Genomic DNA, 20,180 nt, shown 5'->3' on the forward strand with positions numbered 1-20,180 from the left:
ATTTGATTCATTGTATTCACTGGATGAATTAAATCAATTTGATTCATTTAATTCATTTAATTCATTTGATTAATTTGATTAATTTGATTAATTTGATTAATTTTGATTTTTTTGATTCATTTGATTCATTTGATTCATTTGATTCATTTGATTCATTTGATTCATCTGATTCATCTGATTCATTTGATTCATTTGATTCATTTGATTCATTTGATTCATTTGATTCATTTGATTCATTTGATTCATTTGATTCATTTGATTCATTTGATTCATTTGATTCATTTGATTCATTTGATTCATTTGATTCATTTGATTCATTTGATTCATTTGATTCATTTGATTCATTTGATTCATTTGATTCATTTGATTAATTTGATTAATTTGATTAATTTGATTCATTTTATTCATTTTATTCATTTTATTCATTTTATTCATTTTATTCATTTTATTCATTTTATTCATTTTATTCATTTGATTCATTTGATTCATTTGATTAATTTGATTCATTTGATTCATTTGATTAATTTGATTCATTTGATTCATTTGATTCATTTCATTCATTTGATTCATTTGATTCATTTTATTCATATCTTTAATTTTATGCATTTCATGTTCAGTCATTTGTTTTATTTCATTCAATTTGTTAGTGTGAGTCAATTTATTCTATTAATCTTATAACTATTTCTAAATATAATCTTAATTTTTATTTGATAACCTAATCTAATTTGATTCGTGTATTTTATAATTTTGATTTACATTAATTTTTCTATTCATTTTATGAATTTAAAAACCCAGTATTTCATTTTTTGCTTTACTTTTTTTTCGGACGTTTTGTTGATTTGTATAATTTATTCGAGATTTTATTCGTGCAAGACTAGAAACTTTTCATCCCACCTCTAATTGGGTGCCTACTTCTCGTGAGCTCTGCAAACTAATCAAATAGTGAAATGTGTAAGAAATGTATCATCTCACTGCTAAATTTAAGTTTTTAAATTTAATTTAAATTTAAAAACTGATTAAATCGGTTTTTATAACTCTTATCGCTTTTTTCGGGTATTATATCGATTGAGAACATTTAGAACTTGATGCTTTGCGATGTTTTTGATAACACATACTACATGGGATAGTGGCAGGACTCAGAGAATCGCTCAAATTAGCATAGGACAATATCAGTGCAAGAAATCTCAAAGGTTAAATCAATTTAATGGAAAAGCGGAAAAATGGCCCATAAAATAGAAATGCAAACGAATTATTGCTAATGCTCCGTCAATAACATATATAAATTCTTCAATCAATGCGTTGTGTAGGGAAAACTGAATTTTCCTAAAGGGGATTCGTATTTTTTGACTCAGCACAACATATATGTGCTGAGTCAAAAAATTCGAAAAGCAAATTTTCGAATGGATTTGAAGATCATACACAATAGCGTTTACTCAAATTCCCAACGCGGCTGAGAACTAAGCACTGAAATTTCAGCTCTTGATATCTCGCTACCTCTGAGGTGCATGCGTGCATAGTTCAAACTTTACTTCGATATCAACTTTTTCTAAAAATGACTTCCCAGTAGTATCTTTGATCTAAATTATTATCCCTAATCCTTATGTCAAAAAACAAATAAAAACTCTTGAAACCCGTTAGAGAAAATCATTATTATTAATGGAATTTTGTTTTTCACGAAACTTTTCGATAACCTTCCGTCACTTCTATTAAACATTTTCAAATACTTTATAATTTACTTAATCTGATTAGGAACAGTTGTCTAGGATGCATTTTTAATATTGTGTAGGAAAAGCTGAAAATTTATGAATTTTTTCTATCTACAACATATAAACCTTTAAGTGTACCAATTAATTTAGGATATCCTTTTAACATAAACTATCGCACGAATGGGAATAAGTTTGTCGAATATTGGAAGAAGTCGATAAAATAACCCCTTGAAAACTACCTAAAAATTGGTGTAGTTCGATACAATTGAAAGAAATTATCCTCAGAAAATGGGATGTACCTATTACTGTGAATAATAAATACAGGAAAAACCCGTTTTTATCATCTCCGTGGTGTATTTTACGCTGACAAAATGGAGACATTGACTAAATCGCGACATTTTTTTCTTCATAATAAACTGAAGCTGTTAACATATTTGTCCCTTCGCTTGATGTAGTCTAATAAATATTTCTGATTATTTAATATAGTCTTCAAGCGCAAGAATCTATTTTTTTTATTTTTGCATATTTGCATCACTAAGATAAGGAAAACATGGTCAAGAAAGGATTTACTCAAATTCAGTCTTGTTTGTCTGCTAGAGCCCATCAAACATATTTTCATATGAGGCTGGTAAATTGGGGGCTGATCAAATCGGGTCTTCAATGTATTATAATAGATAGGCAGTATTCAAAGACGTTTCTTGTTGACGAGTGCAGAACGACTTTGTTTCTACTTACTTCGAGTTAGCGGCGTAGTCAAAAATTCGTTTTTGTAGGGATTTGGTGAAAATCTAACTTACTGTTCAAATGGCACAATTGCGAAACCGCCATCTTTGAAGTTTTAAAATTATGGATTCTTTTCAAATAATTGTAACAGAGTTCCTGTATTTAGCGAATTTGTTCAGACTTTCATTTAAAACAACTTTATTGTAGGCATGAATACTACGTAAATGGAGTATATCGAGTTATAAAATGATATTTACGAAGTGTTCCTTAATCTAGTTTTTTTTTAAAAATAACTTTCTATTGTGAGCTTCACAAACTCAAGCTTTGGATAAAATGTAAATTTTATTGTTTATAAACAATAGAAGAGATTTATCACAAACAGTGAAATATTAATAATTTAATTTAAAATTAAACAGAAATAGTCTAACATATGTTAATACATACAATGAAGACATGAAGGCTCCATGTGTTCAAGATATGGAGCCTTCATGTCTTCAACAAAGTGGTTTGTAATAGCACTCCCCAAAATTTTACTGAAGACATTAAGTCTGGAACTAAATTTGTTTGAAGAGTAAATTCGCCATAAATACTTTTAGGAGGATATAACGCCAAAATTATTTTATCAAATGATGTGCTGTTTATTTTTTTTATGTTTTTAACGATATTCAATTAGCAAGGTTTGAATAATGAAGTATATTTTTCAATATTTAGAGCCATAGTACTCAAGGGAGAGCAAGGGGTTGAAGGAAGAGTTTTTTAGAAAAGCGTGGAAAAGGTCATATGAGCAGGCTTAGAGTTTACCGGCAACATAACCCTTTGTCTGCTACCGCAGGAGTCAGGATCTTTTGGCATTAGAAATACGAATCACCTGAGTCTACGGCATGTCCAGACAAATTTAACGTTTGTAAAATTTAACTGTAAAATTTAGCTGTTTAACGTTTGTAAAATTCATCGAAGATACTAAACCTGCAAAATTGGCGGATCGAAAAACGCCATTTTTCATAAATTCATCTACTTTTGGAAGGTGGTTTTCTCGTTATTAATTATAACGTTTTCGTCTCAATTCGAAGCATTCCCAAAATAAAAAAAATCAGCGAATGCTGGAAGTTATGCAATTTTTCGGTGAGCAGTTCCAAGTTTCCTAGACATTAAAGCAATTCCAGTTTCGCTTCTTATTACAAAAAGACTTTAATCCATACTATAGTACACCGTTTCAAAACTGAACTCAATATGATAGGAAATTATGATTATGATTATGATTGATTTCAGAACTCTGGAATGAGTTTCTATTGGAATGTTTTTAGGCAAGTATTTGATATTGATATTGATGTTACAACTGTGAGATCAAGGCCAATAGATTAGTTACAGATCAGGATCGCATTCCCACCATTTTTCAAAGATCCTCATGATATTTCAAACAATAGGTTATCAATGTACTGATTGGATAATTATCATTGTAATATTAAATTAAATCAGTCAGCATCAATAAATTTTTAATTTCGATCCAATTATTTTTAAGTGGTGAGGAAGGAGGGTGTGTTGCTAAACCCCAAAGCATCCTCTTGGCTACACCACTGCTTGGAGTTATTCATTTCGCTTTTCATTTTCCGAGATATGTTTCAGATCGATCCGATGGTTATAAGTCAGAAGGTTCGCGCAAATGAATTTTTTTGCACCGATAAGTGCCATCTAGACAACTTGGAATTGTTCTAGCGATTGTAGATAGAAAAATGAAATACGAAATTCGTTTTATCGAAATAATATTTGGCTCATTTAAATGGATTATTACTATATTGAACAATAAATAGGCGACTAAGGGTAATCAACAAACAACAAACCATAACTTTTAAAGTATTCGAAATATGTGTTTGATGTCTTCAGTAAAGTTATTCGCAAAAGTAAGAGCTACAAATTTGCTGAAGGCATTATTTCAATACAACCACTTCCAAGAAAATTTATAAAAATATCTCACTCTTAGGGGGATTAATCAGTAAAATCACAATACCAAATGAAAGGGCATATTGTATGCTTTAAATTCTCCGAAGATACTATTGACCTAAAATTATCCGTTTTGGCGCTAATTTGGTCTAATTTGGTCTTACTTCTGGCTATGGGAAATGATAAAAATCTTTCGTCCGCATTTAATGTTAAATATCTCTTTTGATAATTGTCCGATTCCAACAATTTATAGTTTGTTCGAAAGGTATTCGTATAAGCTTTCTAATAAAATATATAATATATAATAAAATATATAAACTGTACAGTTGCGTCGTCAATTTCGGCAGCAAATTTCAAAAAACTTCAAAAAACGCGATTTTCGTACCTTCAAACATATCTTGAAAACTAAACATCAGAATCAAAAACCATTTAATAGCATTCTGTCTGGGTGATAGGCCTTTCATTTAAAATTGGTTTGGATAAGATCGGTTCAGCCATTGCTGAGAAACACGAATGAGAGTTTGTCCGTTACATACACACATACACAGACATTGTCCCAAATCGTCGAGCTCAGTCGATTGGTATATAAGACGAAGCGCGTTTGAGCGAATTCTATACATTTCTTTTCTAATAAATGTAAAAATATTCAAGGAATGGATTCATTACAGATTTTAATATTCCTCACATAAATAATAAATTACAAAATGCAGTGGCCATTTTCTTCTCAAATTCATCTATTTAGGGTTCCAAAAAATTTACCGAGGAAGCTAATAATTTCACAGAAAACTCTTACGCAAAAGAAAGCAAATGACGGACAATAATACTAAGCTATATTAGGCGTTTGCAAAAAAACATGTTTAGAATTTGAATTTTCTCGCAATCCATTTTCACGATAAAACTAAATTATGCAACCTAACTTCATCTTGCCTCTCCGAACAAATATTTTATCTCCTCTAGAGCCTCCTCCCCTTCGAATAATTCCAATTCAGTATTCGGCGACCTTTCACTACAAGCAGCTCCGTACACATCGCCAAGACAGATCCCAGTTCGGTATCATTGCCTGCCCCACTGGAGCGGGAGAAAATCGCCCACCAGGCTGTGCCGTGAATGGTACCGCACCGTTATCGCAGAAACAGACAATCAGAGTGAAATAAATGATCTCACCTGTTCTCTTTTACGGCACCTTCTTTGTTTACGGACTTTCCCCGGCGGCGGCGGCGGCTGTTGGTACTGCCGCTGTGACTGCTACTCTATCTGACAGTTGGTCTGCTGGTGCCGCCTGTCCGTTCCTCGAAATCAAACGGGGGAGGACAGGTTTCAGTGGTACTTTCGTATACTGCCCACCCGTGGAACGCCCAGGGTCAGCCCAACTTGATTACAATCACCTCGCGGCACGTTGCTTACGATTGAAATGCCAACTGCCTGAGTTAGGATGTTTAGATGAGTATACTAGTATTCCCTTGAGAACGATTATTCCGTCAACCGGGCCAGATTTACGAGACACTTGATTCTGTTGGCTTCAAAATTGCACGGTTTTTTTCGCTTCGTTTACATTATTCCACAGATCATCAATTGCGTGTTGCTTCCACTTAATTTTGCCTTTGAAGTTACAATTTTATTGTGACCTTTTCATTTCTTTCTTCCTGGCGTTGAACATTTTCGCACACTACAAAGTAACCGCTACTACTGGATGCGATGAGGAGCGTAACAACGGTTCAAAGGACATACATTTGCTTTATTTCATTACTTTTTTTTCGCCAACACTAGTGGCATATTTTCACCATTAACAACGGCATAAATTTCAATTATTTTTATTTCACTTTCACAAGCACACTCCGTTGGTTTCGCTTTTAATTCCCGCGCTGGCTGATAACGGTAAGTTTAACTACCACTCCGCCTGACTCCCCTTGGCAGCTTAAAAATTAATGCTTCTTTTATCTTTTTTTTAAACACACTTTATCATTCTACCCTATCACGAGCACTCACCCACCCGGGTACCGGGTCCGGAATTAATTTCGAAACAAACTGTTGGGCAGCCACAAAACACTTGAACCATGGCACACATTCGGCCTATATGGTTGGGCGGTACATTTCCCAGGATCCTTCCTACCGCATTAAACAACAACAAAAAAGCAAGCTGATCCAGCAAGTAGTGCTCAGCTGGATTGGTTATAAAATCGGTCCAGTGCGCTACGGTTGACACTTTTTTTTTGTCCACCTCCTGGTAATAGTGGCAGCATGGGCGGCAACGACGACTACGACGATGGCGACGGAAACAGGACGCAACAGCAATACATACCACAACGATCGGAGATTTTTTCGGTTTGTGTTTTATTTTACCATTATTATTGTTTTATTTGCTACCCTGTTCTGCTGTTTGTATCACAACGTAACAACTAGGTTGATCAAAAAGCTGTAACAATCATTTAATTTGCATAATTCCAGCAATTCCGATTCGGTTGTTCGATGGATAGTGTGTTGGGTCGTATATGTTGTGGTAATCACTAGCACCACTGGGTTTTCGGGATGCTGCAGCCTGTGAAGAGAAAGAGAAAATATGGATTGTAGTGTGATGTTTGGCAAACAAGTATTAGCATATTCAAACGGGCAGAAATTATTCGAAATTAATACAGGAATGGAGAGAATTTCTTTTTCTGCCGAAGACTAATCATAAGTGAATTTTTTAAGCGTTGCAACAAAAAAAACCTGTTGTAATCCACCTAACGGTGCAATTGTGCCTTTCTCGTTTCTTCAAACTATGACTCCATGACCGATTATGTTCAATATAATTGTGGAAATGTCTATTACATTCTTAACCCTAGAACGTTGCACTTGCGTTACCCACTCTAGAACGTTGCACTAGGGTATAAATGTACCCCACGAGTTTGATCGCAATTTTCGCAGGTAAAAATTCAAACAAAAGAAATGTACAATACATCATTTTCTTCGTTTTTTAATTGCAAAAACAGCTGTGTAAGTGAAAGTAAGGAATTTATTGAATCAATGATACATAAATTGGTTTGAACGAAATGAAAAGTGAAAAAATCGCGGTTTTGACTTTTTTTTCACAAAAATTACTATAATTTTGCGAATTTTGAACCGATTTGAAAAAAGTCAAATGATTCTAAAAGTTCAAAGAATGGTCTTGAAACGGTAAAAAATGGAATTTTAATATTTTGTAAAAAGTGCAATCATTTTGAAGAGTGAAAGTTTAAAAATCGTGTTTCCACGAAATGGGGTGGAAATTGAAATAAAAAAATATTTCTGACCAGTAATACATTAGTAACACGCAACGTTTCTATTACAGTAGTTATTATGCGCATATTATACTTGCGAGCCATTGCTTTGAAAAACTATAAAAAATAAACAATAAAACAATAAAAATCAGTAAAAATGAGAACGATTTTTTGTTCCGCTTCAAAATTAAATTAAATAAATTAAATGAATGATTAAAAACGATCATATAATACTAAATGATATTTACGTAGTAAAACAACCTGTATTGAAACCGGTATTGTCACGAATCACATTTCCACTGACAGCACGAAATCTGACGAAACACTAACGGCAACCGTACACTGGGGTACAAATGTACCCCACGCCAACTTTGACACCTGCTTCCACAAAGGCTATAAGCAAACTGGCTATACCACCATCTTCTACTCTTACTAGGAACTCTAAATTGAATTATGGTGAGGGTCCCAGGTCGGTAAATGCCGAATTCTCGTTTTCACATGGCTCCAAAGAAGGCGTGGGGTACATTTGTGCCCCAGTGCAACGTTCTAGGGTTAATACACTTTGCACCTACACACGCTCGCCAGACCTGTTGTCCTCCTTACTTCCCTAGCTACGCTTCTGTAAAATCCATAAATCCTATGTCAGTCGAAAGAAAATTAGGTTGACGATTTTCAAAGTGATTGCATAACCTTTTATATGAGAAAAGCAAAGGCAAAAATTTGCCAAAATACAAAAAAGTCAGTCTTTGTCAATTTTATTTTCGAGATTGCATCAAATTTCGACGTTTCATGCATTTTAAAGACATTTGGCATCAAAAATATAAATTCGATTTTTAAATTTCAGTTCCTACTTCTATGAACTCAGAAACCGTCGTAGGTGCACACCGAAAAAATATGAATTTTATCGATAACGTAATTGCAAGCATGACAGAATTTAATAAACCGTAATTCACGAAATAACGAAATATAACCGTGCTCCGTTTAATTTTACATGAAACATATACATTACATGCGCATTGAGATAAAATTACATTTACTGCCATTCAGAACAAACGCTATATGTGGAGTAAAATTATGTGATTTACGAAATACATATAAAATTAAAATGAAACTTAAAAGTAAGTCATTTTTGATGCTCGTATATGCCAGGGTCAGGAGACGTAAATTTACACGATTTTTTTCTAGGTGTGTGGCCAATGTCAAAGCGACTTCGGGGTGTCATTAGTGATTTAGACTGTTATAGTAGTATCAGTTTAAGTCAGCACTCTTATAGTTGTTACTTCAAGAAGCATCACTCCTAAGACCCTACGAAATCGTAAGCCTCTTTTTTGTCGTTTTATCAGTGAAAGAATCGAAGCCCCGAAAACATTCGATCATTTGTAATACAAATTACAAGTTCATTGAAACTAGAGAACAGTAACTAGCCGGGCCTCTGAGATCCCTTGTCTTTTTGTGGGTTAAAGCCGTAACTCCAGAAACGGATTCAAAACGACATAAAATTCAATAGCAGCCAAAAATTTTTTCGACATAACATAAAATCTAGTCGTTTCATGAATTTTGTAGATATTTGGCATCGAAAGTACGATTCTTCGAATTCGGAAACTTCATGTAGTCCCCTTAAGAAAAAAAAAATTGTTCCGGCTTATGTGGGAATTTCATATGTGACCGGAAGGTTCGGTCTATATTTCCGGAACCATATAACCGAACCGTACGAAATTTTATAGACATGTATGGCCAATATATACCTTTCATTTGGCACTAAGTTGTGAAGATCGTCCCAACCATCCCCGATAAACTGATGTGAGTTTGTTAATTTTTATAGGTGGCGATTCTTCCGTGGCACTTCCGGAACTGTCTATGATGGTCAATGCGGTTGACGAGACTTCGATTGGCCGCCAGTGATCTAGAACGGCTAATGCAAGTTGTTTGACACAAAGATATATTCATTTTAGCGAAATTTTTACCTTTTTGCCTTCATCGAGGTATCTTTTTGAATCGGAATTTTCTATGTGACCGCATACCACAACCCGCAACACCAGAACCATAAGTCGGATCAGAATTAAATTTAATAGCAGTTTACGGGGTAGTAAAAGCTTTTATTTAAGTTTGGTTTAATCGGTCGAGCCATCTTCGAGAAACCGATGTAATTATTATTCTTGGATACTTCAGCCTGGGCTTCCGGATCCGTCGATAGTGGTCAATGTGGCCAAAGAGTCTTTGAATGACTGTTAGTGACATAGAAGTACAAATCCAAGCAGTTGAGGTCCCATTTTTGAAAAAAAAATCACCTTTACACAATAATTGCAGTATCCATTGAAATCGGGATTTTCTGCGTGATCGTACTCATCATCCTGTAATTCAGGAACTAGGAGTCCAATCCACACAAAATTCAATAGCAGCCGATGGCAACGTTGTACCTTTCATTTAAGACTAAGTTTGTGATAATCGGTTCAGAAAATTCCGAGAAACCGATGTGGACAATTTATAACAAGATTTTCTATGTAACTGTATTCCTCAACTCGTAACTCCTGAACCGGAAATTGGAATTACATGAAATTCAATGGCAGCTGATGGGAGCCCTGTACCTTCCATTCACGACTAAGTTTGTGAAAATCGGTTCAGCCATTTCCGAGAAAACGATGTGCACATTTTGTTAATATATCCGCACATACACACACGGACATTTTCCGATCTCGATGAACTGAGTCGAATGGTACATGACACTCGGCCCTCCGGGCCTCCATTAGAAAGTCGGTTTGTGGAGCAATTGCATAGCCTTTCTATATGAGAAAGCCAAACATGTTTTTAAAATAAGTAAGCTCTTAAATACAAATTTGGCACATTCGACTCTAAAGAAAAATGAACAATCTACGATTTATTAGGTGTATAGAAAATTGACACTTTACGATGCTTCTTCAAAATAAGGTAAAGTAAAATTTTGTTTTTTTATATTTTGTACTCGAAAATCAAACAATATACTCAAAAAGTATAACAAATCACTACTTTATAAGTTTAGAGTAAAACTCATTTCAAAAGGGGAATGATTAGGTAGACTATTCTAGCTCAATAAGTATTCTACGAAAAAAGTTAGGAGTGATTCGGTTATTTCACAAAAATGTTTAATTCGTGAGAATCGAGTACTGATACACTACCATGCACTGCTAGGCCCCATAGAAAACTGACTCAGACATCACTTCGTTAAAAGTTTAATAACTTCTTTTAACAAAGCCGGATTGACTAGCAGTCTTCGACAGAGTTGTAGACAATTAAATTATCTTTCTTATTTTCACTTACAGTGATAATACGATGCATACAGTGCCACCTAGCGGCAAAAAGGCGAGTTAGTGGGTTTTCTCCATTTAAATTGTCGAAAAATCTCGTACAAAATCCAGGCACGTTGGTCCGGTAGCTAGATTTGTCCGATTCGCTTCAAATTTGGAACAAATACTTCTTGTGGGACTAGGAATCGACTCAGGGGTGGGCCGATTGAGTTTTCAAAAATTCATTATTTTTCTGGGCAGTCTAATGGTTACATCCGATTATCCTGAAGGTATCAACGAGGCCTTGGTTCAGGGGGATGGATGTGGGTCAGGATTTCATACGTGTAATGTCCCGGCTTATTTCTCACCACTACACATTGGATTTATTTATTTATTTATTTATTTATTTATTTATCTATTTATTTATTTATTTATTTATTTATTTATTTATTTATTTATTTATTTATTTATTTATTTATTTATTTATTTATTTATTTATTTATTTATTTATTTATTTATTCATTTATTTATTTATTTATTTATTTATTTATTTATTTATTATGTCCATCGGACTTTAGAGTCTACATGGACAGTCAGGATGGGAAAAAGCCCATCTGAGTTGGACACCTTTCATACCATTCTTAGACGGGCGCAAAAACCACCATCTTTTAAAATCACAAACACATACAATAATTATAACTACAATTCATTTTAAGTCCTAGCACACAAATCTTCACATTAAAAGTAATATCAAAGCACAGCAGATCGTCTAATTTTGTCGGCAAAGTGGCTGGACGGCTCACCAAATTCGAAGAGCTCCTCCACGGCGGTAAATGCGCGAATACATTCAGCAATCGGTTCGTTGTATCCAAATACGGTTCTATGGAATCTGTGTTGAAGTAGAGTTCCGTTTCGCAGTGATCGATTTGGTATACGAAAATCTACTTCCGCAAGTATCTCTGGAGCGTCAATCTCCCCGTTGATTAGTTTTGCGATAAATACCACCTGTTGAATTTTTTTGTAATGTTTCAAGTCCCAGCAATTGACACCTATCCGGTTATGGTGGCTTCTTAGTGCCATGCGAACGAAGCGATTCTGCACTCGTTCGATTCTAATGCACCACGAAACTTGATGTGGAAACCAGATCACTGAGGCGTTTTCAAGAATCGGGCGAACGAGTAAACAGTACAGAGCTTTCATGCAAAGCGGATCCTTGAATTCTTTAGCAATTTTGAAGATAAAACCCAGTTGACGCGAAGCTTTTGAGATGATCAACGAGCGTTGTGAATCGAACATCAGCTTTGCATCCAACTGCACTCCCAAATCGCATACCTGATCGACTCTCGTCAAAACGATGCCACTAATGCTGTAATCGAACATAACGGGCCGTGGAATTCGATGAAACGTTATCACTTGGCATTTGGCCACGTTAATGACAAGCTTATTCTTGCAGCACCAATCAACAAACAGTTGCAGCAGACCTTGTAAGCGCCAACAATCCTCTAACGTGCGAACTAGGAGGTACAGTTTCAAATCGTCTGCATAAACTAATTTACAACCAGCTCCCAAAAGCAATGCGATATCGTTAAAAAATATTGCGAATAGCAAGGGTCCTAAGTTACTGCCTTGCGGAACACCTGATTTATTTGTGAGCTGCAATGATATGCTATCATCCAATTTTACTTGTAAAACTCTTCCAGAAAGATACGATTCCAACCAGGCCATGAGTTGAGAAGACATTCCCAGTCGAGATAACTTGCAAAGAAGTATCCTGTGATCAATTTTGTCGAACGCTGCTTTTAGATCTGTATATATGACATCCATCTGTGCTTTGGCCTCCATGCCCGTGATGTACTTGGACGTGAAACTCAGCAAGTTTGTTGCAACTGATCTTCCTGGCATAAATCCATGCTGATCAAACGAGATGTAATTCTTTGCACAATCTAACATGGCAGCATTCACAATTATCTCAAAAAGTTTCGAGGATGCAGAAAGACTGGTTATTCCACGATAATTTGCAGCGTTCCGCCGATCGCCATCCTTAAAAATAGGACACATGTATGACTGCTTCCATATGCGAGGAAATTTAGCTTGCTTAAATGATCGATTGCAAACCCTACTCAATGGACCTGCCAAAGCAGTGATGCAGCGGCGTAGAACAACAGCGGGCAAGCGATCTGGTCCGGGTGAAAAAGAGCTTTTTAGTTTCTTTGCGGCGTGTTCAACCAATTCAGGCGTAACAACAAAAGTGCCCAAATCAATTACACCGATGGGAACATTGGTAGCAGCATTTTCCGCCTCTTGTCTTGAAGTAAAGCTGCTCGAGAAGACTTCAGCGAAATGCCTCGCAAATAGTTCAGACGATTCGGAAGCTGTAGTAGCGACCGTACTACCAAGAAATACATTTGACGGTATCGATGAGTTTTTTCTTTTGGAATTTACAAATCGCCAAAAACATCGTGGATTTCGTCGTAGGTTAGTCTGCATGCGAAGCACATAGGATTTATACAAACTGGCGTTTAGAGAACGATATGCATTGACAGATCGATGAAAGTTGCAAGCATTGGTAAGGGTCCGTTGGCGGCGAAGTTTACGTTGATAAGCGTTCCGCTCACGCTTTAACTGACGTAACTGCAACGTGCTCCAAGCAGGGGAAACGGGCGGGTTGACACGAGGAACATTAAATTCAATCCACCGGTTAATTTCACCACAAAAACTTGCTGTCATATCATCAACATCTCCATTTGCAAACATCGAATCCCAATCAATATTGCTCAAATAATCAGAAAGAACAGCAAAATCTATCAACCGATAATTCAATCGGCGCCTATTGCTAATGTCGTTAATTGTCGACGATTGCATGCTTTCACTATTTGTATGGATTGAAATGACAAGCGGTGGATGATGGGTATCTACGGGTAGTAGCGGGGCAACGAATTATCAACTCTAGTATCACAATCGAAAGGACAGAAAACAAGATCGAGTGTACGTCCGAGCAAATTACATATTAGTGGCAAATGCGAACTATTGCATACAATACCAAAATCACTCTGAGCCCAATGCATACGTGGCTGATTGTAATCACCACACACGAGCACTGCGTCGCCTGGCGAACTTTTATCACACAATTCATTTAGCGCAGACACAGAAACTTGCTCTAAATTCTGTCCATTCATCGTTCTCACTAACTTACTGGCATACTGTTGTGCTACCGCTATCAAAACACCCCTAAATCGAGATTTGTCACTATTGCGCCGACAACGATCGCAGCGAAACACGTTGTAAGTCAATCCAAACAGTTGAAGTGAGGAGATGCAATCGTCCAGTCCAGTTTCGGTCAAAATGATCACGTCAAAATCGCAATCTGCAGAGTTCAGGAACAAGGCTTCAATCTTCGTTCTTAATCCTCTCGAGTTCTGATAATACGACAGAATACTGCTATCGCGATCCGGTAGATGCTGCAAGGGACAATTATTGAATGCAGGTAAAGGAGAAGAAGAAACATTCAAATACTCGCCTCTGATGGGAACCCTAGCACATGGGTTCCCAGCGTCCGCAGAAAATTGCACTGCATTCAATCTATTGTCACTGGAAACGGTTGCTGCTGTGTTGGTGTTGATGCTGGTTGTTCTCTTGTGATAAAAACGGTCGTCTCGTCGGGTTTTTTGAAATCTCGACAAACTCTCTGAACATCAGACCGGCGGGCCAACATGCTGCCTTGAGGGCTTGTTCCTTATGTGCTGGATCAAGGCCAATTTTAAACGAGATGTAGTCATATTGCTCACGTATTTTCCTTTTGGTACAAGACGAATAACTTCAAACGGAGTATCCAAATATAAACAGCGGGCGACAATCTTCTGCACATCGTCATTGCTGATCAATGGTTGGAAGCCGGACAAATAAAGCCAAAATCTTGGCGAGGGCGCGACCGGTGTGATGAAGGCGACAGAGAAGTCGTCGAAATCAATTGGATTAGTACCACGATCGGTAGCTGGGCGAACCGATTGACCATTTTCGCCACGACGGCGCACAGTGGCTGGAGGCTGGCCAAAACCTCAAAAATTTATTTTTGAAATATTGATACTTTATATTTTTTCTAAATTGCATGTATTGAATGGTGTATATTCAAAATTTTGTGATCATTGGCTAAGAATACGATTTTTAAGATGAGTTTAAACGTAGCAAAGTCCGGACTTTTTAATGATTTTCATTTCCGAAACCACCATTATTCTGTTCACTTCAAATGCATGTTGCTCTTTTGATTTTGGTCCGATTTTAGCACAACTAGTTTCATTCTGTAGAGGAACGAAAAAACTTGGTTAGTGAATAAAATACATCTGGAAACTTTGCTTGGAATTATGACTTTTTAGTTTAAATATGTTTGAGGTGGTCAGATCAAAAATACTTCTTTCCCTAATGTATTGTGTAGAAATTTCGGAATCATTTCGGAACGGTCACATAGTACACATTCTATGGGAAATAACCTCTACTTTTCGAATATCATGGTCTCGTTCTGCGCCTCGGTGCGCAAAAAGGTTTAAGGAGATTTCGAAGCTTTGTTGCTGATATGGAGGCGTATGGTGTTTTGTGTAAAATAGTTAGACAATCTACAGTAAACCAACACGTTATACAATGGATTTAAAGTAGTGTTCTTAATTTTTTATGATATTGCTGATATTGGTGTACAGTAATGGAAAATTTATCATGAAAACAGGATCTTAGTTACAAGAAAGGTTCAATGACACTGTATGGAAAAATGCATTTAATAGTTTTCTACTTTTGACATCAAAAATGAGCTCAGCACCACAAAATTAGCTTAAATTGTGATTTTCAGCCAAATTAGGTAACATTTGAGGTTTTGACCGACTTTTGTTTGAAGACCCACCATTGTGCGGCGTTTCGAGCTCAATCCTGACCATATGGGTGTCTTCATTTCACGGGAAGTGGAGGGTTTTGGAGTTGGAGTAATCGCAATATTGTCCACTTTTTTACTTAGCTCTTCAACAATACCAGACATTTGTTGTATTTGTGTTGAGATATTGTCGGTACTTGCGCTTGGAGAAACATTGTTTTTGTTTTGCTCCGCTATATACGCTCGAATACTCTTGCCATTAAGCTCGCACCTGCATGTTGTACAAATAAATATAGCCTTGCCTTGGGCAAAGACATCCTTACAGGGGCGAAGATTGAAACCACAGCAATTTTGGCTAATATGGAAAGTAGTTTCACACATGCCACAACGCACAGGTTCCAAATCGTTGATATCATGATGACAAAATCCGCATTGTTGTTTGTCCATGTTTGTTTTGCTCAGCACTCGCGAACCAGTAGAGAAGTGGATGACACAGAGAGCTTGACTGGATGAAGAACAAACTTGCGGCGACTGGTGCTAGCGGTCGATAATACGGGAAAAAACACTTCAGGATGACTGTACAAACAGCATAAAAACAGCAAATAAACACAATATCGAGAAACTTTCACTGTAGGATGGTATCAGAGGTAGTTCCGAATACGTCGGATACAGAACGGAATCGGTTGAATGAGAATAACACTATCAAAAACGTAGAAAAAGCCAACTAAAAACTTACGCGATATCCAAGTTTGACACTTGACAAATCAGGATGCGGATTCGCGGCGTACTGGGCTCACAGAGAGTAGTCGGTGCGCTTATAATGAAAGTCATGACATCGATCACGTTGTCTGAGCGTACGCCGGGTATTATGGCGCCAGATCACAGTTAAAGGATTCCCTCCGGGCCCGAGGTAGACCACCAGATGTTCCAGTTCGGGATATCCTGCTAAGTTGCGATCTTCCCTATATGTCTCTCATCTACCTTTTCAATAAAACGACAAATATCCAAAAACTTGCCCATATCCATTATTTCTCGTTTTTAGAAGTTCCCTGTCCTTCCTTTTGGAGCACCAAAGTGTCACTATCTGACTGCCGTCTGCTTTACCACGCCTGCAAAGCGAGAGCAGGTCGATGGTCTGATCACTCTTGAAGGATTCTCCATCGTCAACCCGATCCTAGGCATCTACCATCTACCAGCCTGAGGTTCTGATTCATGTCACTGATCTTCTCTTTGCCTGAAAGATGCAAGTTTTGTTCTTCTTTTCCTGTCATCGTGCCCGCATACTCCCCCCTGTTCCTGATACAACTCCTACTGCTGTTACAAAAACCAATCTATCTGTCCTTTTTCTATCTATATTTATATATATAAAAGTCAATGTTTGTATGTATATGATTTATGGACTCCCAAACGGCTTAACCAATTGCCGTAAAAATTTATACTTAGTTGGCATTTGTTATGGAGCGTGTTTGTGTGCTATTGGTTATGGATTATTTGCTCGCCAGATGGCGCTTTGGAACAAATTGTGTTTTCCTCCTATTTCTTTGAAAGTCGCAGCAACGCGCGATTGGTATTAGCTAATTTGTATTATATTTCTAATTTTAAGTTAGCCTTGAACCTTTTCATAAAAAAACTATCATTTCCCATCTTGTATATTTTATTGTATTCCTAGTTTTAAGGTAAATGTGAAATTACTCATAAAAACTACATTCCTAGTCTTAAGATAGCTGTAAAAAAAATTTGGTAAAAAAATCTATTGTTCAATCTTATATATCGAATTGTATTTTTAGTTTAAGATAGTTGTAAAAAATTTTCCTCTCAATACTAAATTTTTGTTTTGTAACCTCTTAGTTTAAAGATATTCAAAATGTACAAAAAAAGAATTTGGCACCGCCAAGCTAACGCATGCCTATTAAATAAATTAAATAAACGAACTGAATAAAAAAACCTTGTACCCAGCTGCGTAAAGACATTATTTTATTTTGTGCGAATCTGAACAATTCACCGAAACAAATATTCAGACAGAAGGTATTGTTGTACGTCGAAAGCAATTTAACGAGTGAAGCATCTGTTCAAACTGAGAACGGCCTCATGGAATTCTTCGTTCGTGAGTCATCCAGTGAGAATAGTTGTATGCGTAAGTTAATACGTAGATAATCTGTTTGCCTATCAACAAAGTGCGTGTCAATGTTGTTTATAAAGCATCGTGAAAAATAGGTTGCCAATAAGGATTTCATTTGTACGTGGGGTGCTACAGCGATGTAGTGCAACAAAGAGATGAAAAGACTACACCGGTATAGTAACAGTCACATACAATAGTGCCAATAGTGCCATAAGAAAAATAGCATTTTGTTACGTTACATTTAATTTTTTTTGATATATGCCTGATATAATCGGATTCTTGGTATTTTAATATTCGCTCATTTAGAGGTGATTTCATTTTCAGATTATAGAATTGACAAGCTTTCATTAAATTTCAGAAATGTGCAACTTAAAACTTGCCATAAAGGTGGTCAATTTAGTTTTGTTCATTTTATAAACGCAATCCAGGCATGCACCCTCCAATAGAGAACCAAACTAATAGAGAACGTATCACTGTTACACAGCAGATGGTGTACGGGACTCAGGTGGTTCGAAAATAAATATTGCGAAAAAGTTGCGTGCTAGGAAAAGGCGGAAAAGTAGAACACGTCGCAACACATGCTTGCTTTTCTTTTAATTGCAAAAATAGCTTTGTCGCCAAAATGAGAAATTTAAACATTTGTACTACTCATATAAAAATTATGCAAATTTGGGTCTATTGAACCTGACGTATACGAGCATCAGAATTGAGTTTTACACGGCGTTAAATATCGTGAATGACACATATTGACGCCTTTTTCAATCGTTTACGCGTTTCAGTTTACTGAATATTTCTTCTTACTGACATAAATTATTCTAACTTTATCCATGTATAAGTAACTGGAAAGCGGTAATAATCCGTTAGTTTGAGAATAAGGTATCGTTAAATTTTGTCTTATTGGAAATTTCGTCACCGATAAAACTCATATACCTTAGATGTAAGGTATGGGCAGATAGAACCTAATTCTACAATTGAGATGACAATACATCGATGGCTGCGGAAGCATTTACTCATTTACTTGTAGGCATCGGTTCAAACTCGAAATTAATTATCATCACGTTCATCTACTTTAGACAATATCCCTTAAAATCCCAATATAATTTCACGATTACTTCTGAATTCTGCACAGTTGCAATATTCCCACATCTCACCCAAAAGGAAAAGAGCCCGCCAGCCGAAACAATGCACAACACATCAGTTTAACCGTGAAACGAAAGAACAAATGAACAGATTAGTCACATCGTCAGCTAGCTTGGCCCCGCAGAGACCATGGAAACTGCAATTTGCGAACCAAACCACACTTTTCCTACAGTTTCCTTCTTTTTTGTAGAGCAAAGTTTTCCACCGCTTGTAGTTTCCTTTTTGTTCCTGTGAAAAATTTGCTCCTCAAACAGTGAATACCCATCGGGAAACATGCACGTTGCGGGGAAGTTCCCGAAATGACGTACTATTCTGATACAATATTTACCCCCTGTGTTAGCACAAAAGAACAGCAAACTTTGGACGTCACGATTCGTCAATCTCCCACCCATTAGCGAACGGGGATTTATTTGAGTGGCCCGCCCTTTTTGCGATGTTGCGTTGCCGTCGATATGAACTTTGAAGTACGAAAGGGTTTTTGCCTTCATTCTCTTCTTCATAGTGATAAGTTTCTTTTCTGTTTGTGGGAGTTTATATTCTGGAATCTCCTTTCTCAGCAACGCGGAGAAATACTTCTCAAACAGTGTTTGCAGTGCGAGTGCACCAGCAGGCGGCTTCTCACACCCGCAGCCGTTCAGTTTTGGTTTTGTTCTGCATTGGCTGAATTCCGACCAGAGAGGGAAACTTTTGCACGATATACGATTCATGCTTGTGAGCTTTTTATTGTAGTGGATTGAGTAAAAAGTTCGCTTCGGGTGTAAGATTGGTTAATTGAAGGGAAACTTTTCGTAAGATATGTGATTCAGCCACGAACAAGAGGGCAGATGTATAGTTCGCCTGCAGTTTTCACTTGGTACCTACTGTTGACACCAACTGTCAGTAGGAGTAAAACGGTAAGACAGAGGGACATTACGAACGAAACCTAAAGCCACTTAAACAGTTACTATTAAAGGAAGACCAAATGAAATGGCCTGGCGGTTCAGAGTTTAAGACGCTGATCTCATAAACTACTTTCCTGTACACTAAGAATCCGCTTCGAAGTCCGGTTATGTCAGCCATCTTTTGCAATGCGAGGATAACAAAGATACTTTTATGATCTAATATTTTTTACATAATCTTTATGCCAGTTGCTAAGAAAATCGGTACCCATGTCTTACAACGAGTAAAGATAGGTGATACATTTTCGCTAGCCATTCAATTTATGAA

At 36.6% G+C, this 20,180-nt stretch overlaps 1 protein-coding gene across 3 annotated transcripts in view; it reads right to left on the bottom strand.

Annotated features, from left to right (window-relative positions):
- LOC131681359 (uncharacterized) overlaps positions 1-20,180 on the bottom strand; it is an 833,365-nt gene that overhangs the window by 660,684 nt on the left and 152,501 nt on the right. For all 3 annotated transcript variants that reach the window (XM_058962114.1, XM_058962115.1, XM_058962116.1), the window contains exon 2: positions 5,532-6,903. The gene's annotated coding sequence lies outside the window, so the exon portion shown is untranslated. The remainder of the gene's footprint in view (positions 1-5,531; positions 6,904-20,180) is intronic.

This window comes from Topomyia yanbarensis, chromosome 2, assembly GCF_030247195.1.
Source record: "Topomyia yanbarensis strain Yona2022 chromosome 2, ASM3024719v1, whole genome shotgun sequence".
Lineage (NCBI taxonomy): Eukaryota > Metazoa > Arthropoda > Insecta > Diptera > Culicidae > Topomyia > Topomyia yanbarensis.